This window comes from Sinocyclocheilus anshuiensis, unplaced genomic scaffold (genome assembly GCF_001515605.1).
Source record: "Sinocyclocheilus anshuiensis isolate Anshui unplaced genomic scaffold, SAMN03320099.WGS_v1.1 scaffold1611, whole genome shotgun sequence".
Taxonomy (NCBI): Eukaryota; Metazoa; Chordata; class Actinopteri; order Cypriniformes; family Cyprinidae; genus Sinocyclocheilus; species Sinocyclocheilus anshuiensis.
In genome coordinates this window covers 1-6,208 of record NW_015548275.1, presented here as the reverse complement: position 1 = coordinate 6,208, position 6,208 = coordinate 1, and the positions used below count along the sequence as shown (strand labels likewise).

The 6,208-nt window shown below is 37.8% G+C and overlaps 1 pseudogene; it reads left to right on the top strand.

Moving 5' to 3' along the window:
- Positions 1-874, top strand: part of LOC107655763 (uncharacterized) — a 4,738-nt pseudogene extending 3,864 nt beyond the window's left edge.
- Positions 875-6,208: the final 5,334 nt, after the last annotated feature.

Sequence of the window (6,208 nt, the reverse complement as noted above, 5' to 3'; positions counted from 1 at the left end):
TACCAACTGTATGCGTGTGTGTGTATGTGTATGTTAGACTAGTTTAAGTGTTTATGTAGTTAATAAAGTCTTACTTGTATCACACTTGACGTGGTTCATTGTTTGCACATAACTGGAGTCCCTAATCATGCCAGGAAATTAACGTTCTTAGAATTAACAGACAGTTGACACTGAGAGGTCAAATGAATGCTTACAGCGGATCTAAATATTTATGATTAATTATAACTAGTTATGATTAATTATTCATATTTCCCCTTTGAGCTGATTCGCTACAGATTATTATAACAGAAAAGCAATAGCTTCAATTTCAGATAAATGTATAACTGAAGAATATTTGCACAAATGTAATAAGAATTGTGTAATGCCATGTCAGTGGTTGGACAGTCCTAGGGGCAAGCTATGGATTTGTTACACGTGTCATTATAAAATGAATAAAGGTGAATGTGTGACAAACAATTTGAGGGTTCATCCCATTCCACCAGAATTGGCATGTTTGAATAGCTTAGAACAACATTTGATTGCTTTACATATACCCTTTATGAAGATGTTAGCATTACCTAAAGGGGGGCAAAATGGAGTACATGGACCTGTAACATGTGTTCCTGCAAATATTGTGCAAACTTCTAATTTGTTGAACCTTTCTAGTATGGAAGGATCTTTGTTTCCTGTTAAATTGAAGCACAAGTTAACTTATAAAGGTCATTATAAATATCAGTTTGTTGACACTATGCACATAAGACAAGCTTTAAAATGTTTGAAACAAATAAATGTGCATTATAAAGATGTAGAGTTTATTGAAGTTTAGCTAAATGAGTTTTGTAGGGATCAAGATAATGAGGTTTTAGGAAAGGATAGTGATACACATGCAGAAAGTGGTGAAGCATCTGTAGATGTTGGTGAAGATGAACTTCTGCATGATAGACAGCAACATTGCATGTTCCAGGACACATGTCTCATGCCTGTTGACATTGGTCAAGAAGCACTAGATCACTATTTTGATGATATATTGAATCTCGCTCCAGCAGAAGGGAATAATCCTGTTAAATTGCGTTCTGATCTTGCAAATGAAGCCAAATGCTTTCCAGTGTTATTTCCACTGGGATGTAATACATATCATGAAAGTCGAGATAACCGTTTGACATTGTCACGGTATTTTAATAACCGAATTTTACATGCTGATGGTAGGTTTGCATAAAATGCAGAATACATATTTTTTGCTCAGTACATGTCTGAAATTGAACAGGTTGTGTCAAATGTATCGATTGCTTTGTGTAAAGGAAAAGGAGGTTGTATGTCTCAAAAAGTTGGTGATGATGTATTGAAGAATGAGGAATCTTTAAAGAAACTGTTAGAATTTGATGATGGGTATCGTTTCCTTAAACCTATTCGAGGAACCCCAGCATTTTGGCAGACAGCACAACGTGACCTCGTAGCTTGTGTTCGTCAGCTTGGTGTCCCTACTTGGTTTTGTTCATTTTCTTCTGCTGATATGCGATGGAAAAATCTTCTTTTTAGTATTTTGAAACAGGAAGGAAGAACACAGACGGTTGAAGAATTACAATGGGCAGACAGGTGTGAGCTGCTGCGTCGTAATCCTGTCACTGCAGCAAGAATGTTTGATTTTCAGTGGCATTGTTTTTTAAGGGAGGTACTTATGTCTTCATCCCATCCAATAGGTAAAATTAAGGATTACTTTTACCGTGTGGAATTTCAGCAGCGTGGTTCACCTCGTGTCTATTGCCTGTTTTGGATTGAGAATGCCCCAGTGATTGATAAAAACACAGATGAAGAGGTAATTCAATTTATTGATAAATATGTAACATGTGAATTACCATCACATGATGACACATTATTGGACATTGAATGCTGCTGCACAGATGTCACAAAGCGACATTCCAAAACTTGTAAAAAGAAAAATACTATTTGTCGTTTTAATTTTCCCAGGCCAGCATCTGCTCGGACATTTATAAGTTGTGGTAAAAGTGATGCAAAAAAACAGTGTAAGTGTCAGGTAGATACGACTGATAACTTTACAGAATGTGCATGTGTAAATCAAGGTCAGACAGATTTTAAAATGAACAGAGAGCAGGCAGTTGAGATTTTGACAGCAATCAAGAAGGCTCTTTCAGATGAGAACAGTAACTATGATAGTGTGGAACAGTTGTTTAAACATTTAGGCATAAATCAAGCAACTTCTGAGGCTGCATATAAATGCTTTAGTCGAAATACCCAAGTTGTGTTGAAAAGACAAGTTAATGAGGTTTGGGTAAATCAATATAGCAAGCCACTGTTAAAATGTTGGAATGCCAATTTAGATATCCAGTATGTTGTTGATGCGTATGCTTGTGTGGTCTATATAATTTCTTATACACTGAACAAAATTATAAACGCAACACTTTTGTTTTTGCCCCCATTTTTCATATTTTAGAGTGGCCTTTTATTGTGGCCAGCCTAAGGCACACCTGTGCAATAATCATGCTGTCTAATTAGCATCTTGATATGCCACACCTGTGAGGTGGATGGATTATCTCGGCAAAGGAGAAGTGCTCACTAACACAGATTTAGACAGATTTGTGAACAATATTTGAGAGAAATAGGCCTTTTGTGTACATAGAAAAAGTCTTAGATCTTTGAGTTAAGCTCATGAAAAATGGGGGCAAAAACAAAAGTGTTGCATTTATAATTTTGTAATTTCAGTGTAATTGTTGCAAATCATCAAAAAACATTTTGGGTGTGATGATTATTAATTGATATTTCTGTAGAATTTGGATACGGATCTATCAGTCGTTGTAATATGTCACACAAGTTATGGGATGTCTCTGTGTGCATTTTGATAGCGCTCTGTAACAGGTCTGAGAGAGATTGGTCTGAATGACCAATGAATCAGAATGTGAATTCTCAGCATCCATTGTAATATATATATATATATATATATATAATATTAGCAAAAAGATAGCAACCATATGGGGAAATACAAATCAAAACAGCATCATCACACAAGACTACAAACAAGATGGTGGCATACAAAAACTACAAACAAGATGGCTGTCTCATACAAAAAAAGACTACAAACAAGATGGTTGCATACAAAAAAGGACTACAAACAAGATGAAAGGCTGCGTCTGAAAGCGCCTACTCATTGAGTACGTACTTAATTTCAATAAGTACTTACTTAACGAGCGCTAAAAGAGTAGGTACTAAATAGCCAGATCTCATTGAGTGTGAATGCGATCCGGATCTCAGCCGCCATGTTGACGTTATCATGTGACCTACGACGTTATCACAAGGGCCAACAATTTAAAAGATATGACCGAGAGGTGCACTAACACCTGATTTCATCAGTAGTTCGACAACCATACCTTGTACGGTTTTCTGCACCATCAGCAAAAATGTTTGCAATATCTGAACAGTCTGCACAAAGGAGACGTCGGGCAGCTGCTCGAAGATCTCTCCTTTGGAGAAGACTGATTTTATATTCTTAAAAGTGTACATATGAATTCTTAAAAATTGACATTAGCCTAGAATGATTGCACTATAACATTGATAAATGCTGACCAATACTTAATTATATAAAATTTTCTTAGTGAAAATTATATATTTGAGTAAAATAACCAAAATGTAATTTAATTGTATTGTCATGACATGTTATGCATGAATAGTAGACAAATGCAGCCAATGTGAATACATAAACTTTCAGTCAAGCAATGAATTAATGCATGAATTAATAAAATAATTATATTTAACTGACAACAATAGGATGAACAAACATGAACAAAAATTAGTAAACAAATAAATACAAGTCAACAACACATGAAACAAATCTTTATTCAAATGTATCATTCTAACACGCTATAACATTTACAGGTGGTCAACCCCACATCCTACTGCCATCTCAACAGAGCTGTGCCAATTCTGCAGCTTTATTTTGATGAAGCAGCTGACCACCGTGCCCACCTTCGCCTGTCTTTGGCATCCATCATGTCCCTCATTGGTGCACTCAGACTGGAATCTGACTATGGATGGGAGAGGGACATCGAGGTGCTTGTGTTCCTCTACTGGCTGGCCCATGCAGCATCCTACAGGGTGGTGTCACAGACCTTCGATATCCCCAAGTCCTCTGTGCATGATATTGTGCACAGAGTGAGCCAGGCAATCATGGGAATTTTGAGGAGGGTGATTCGCTTTCCAACCGGAGATGACTTGGAGGCAGCGGGAGCAGGATTTGCACAGCTGGCTGGGTCACCAGCTTTCAGCAGGGCAGTTGGTACAATAGACGGCTGTCATATCCGGATTAAACCTCCAGCAAATAACTCCCACTGTCACTACAACAGGAAGCTGTTTCATTTGATCCAACTCCAGGCCATCTCTGATCACCGGGGGAAATTCCTTGATGTCTTCGTGGGATACCCTGGGTCTGTACACGATGCCAGGGTGCTGAGGAACAGCCCTGTCTACACTGGCAGCCTTTATCCACCACCAGGCAAGTGCATCCTTGGGGATGGTGGCTGTTCTTGTCTGAGTGCACTCATCTGCCTCATCACGCCATACAGAGAGCCTGTACAGAACCCTGTGCAGGCTTGTTTCAACAACAAGCACTCCTGTGCCCGGAACATCATTGAGAGAGCTTTTGGAATGCTGAAGACACGCTGGCGCTCTATTTTCTTCAAGGCGTTAGAGATCAGCCCTGCCTTCGTGCCTGAGGTGGTCGCGTGCTGTGCTGTGCTTCACAATCTCACTCTCCTCAATGGCAACATCATTGAGGTAGAGGATGAGGAAGACCATGGTTACGGCCCCCCTGAACCCCAAACCCTCAGGCAAGAGTGGGAGAAGATGTGCGGGACAATCTGGCTGCTGCGGTGTCTGCTCCAAACATCTGTGAGCCTGCTCTCCATGAGCATGATTACCTATAAAACTTTTAAAAAGATTAAAAATGTTTTACAATTAATGTCAGCATTCTGTTTGTTTACAGCTTCATTTCACATGTTTACGATTACATGCTAATTTTTGTGAAAGCTTTATTACTTTTGTGGTGTAGTGGGCTCAACTACTGACCTGGTAAGCAGAAAGTTGCTGGTTGATCTCTGCAGCCATCACCACCAGTGTGCCTTTATGCAAGCCACTTTACTCCAGGTTGCTCCAGGGTCATTGTCCCTGTAATAAATGCACTGCAAGTTATTTTGTATAAAAGCATCTACCAAATGCATAAATGTAAATAAATGTAATTGATTTTTGTAAAGCCTTTTTTTAATTGTCTCTGGCATAAATGCTTAAAGCTGCTTATTTCTTTATTTCTTCAAGATACTACTATAATACAAAATACATACATTTACTACCATTTCTATTTGGTGGGATAAAAAAAACAGAGGGATCAAACAACATGGAGGCAAGTAAATACTGACTGAATTTATATGTTTGTGTGCACTAACTCTTCAGTCGCTCTTTTACTGTGTAGTTAATACAAAACTTAAGGTAGTTTGCATGAACAGTGTCAAGTAGGTCATGGAGGGCCATTGTCCTGCAGAGTTTTTCCTACCCTAATTATACACACCTGAACAATGTATTTAAACCAATTAATAACTAATTGAAAATGACTGACAGGTGTGTTGGAACTGAACCCTGCAGGGCAGTAACCCTCCATGACCTGCCTTGAATATCCCTGCATGTGCTCTGTATGCATTTATAAGTCACATAATACGCAACAATAAAACTATTGTTTGAAAGTGTTTTTGTACATTACACCACACATTCACAAAATATTCATCACTTCATAAATATTTAATTTATGAATGTTATCACTATCTCAAAGCTATAACTAAATATCTAGAAGTCTATAATATACTGTGAATGCCTAGAGATTGTTTGTTTTATATACATAGTATTGTGCAAAAATCTTAGGCCACCATTTGATATTGTTGTAGCAATGGTATAATGACCATATGTGGCAAGAATGTAGTGTGACCTCATTTACACTTGAGCAACAGAAGGAACCTGGCTTTCTTAAATGGAAAAGGACTGGAAGCCCAAGTAAACTTCTGATTAGAAGTAATGTGATAAGCCATTTTGTACAGATATTTACTTGATTTTCTGTTTTTATCTTAATAAAGAGCGAAATATGGATTGTCATTAAAGCATTGCTAAAACAACAACGCTGGTTGTGCCTTATGATTTTTGCACAGTACTCTACGCATATTTTATATATATATATATA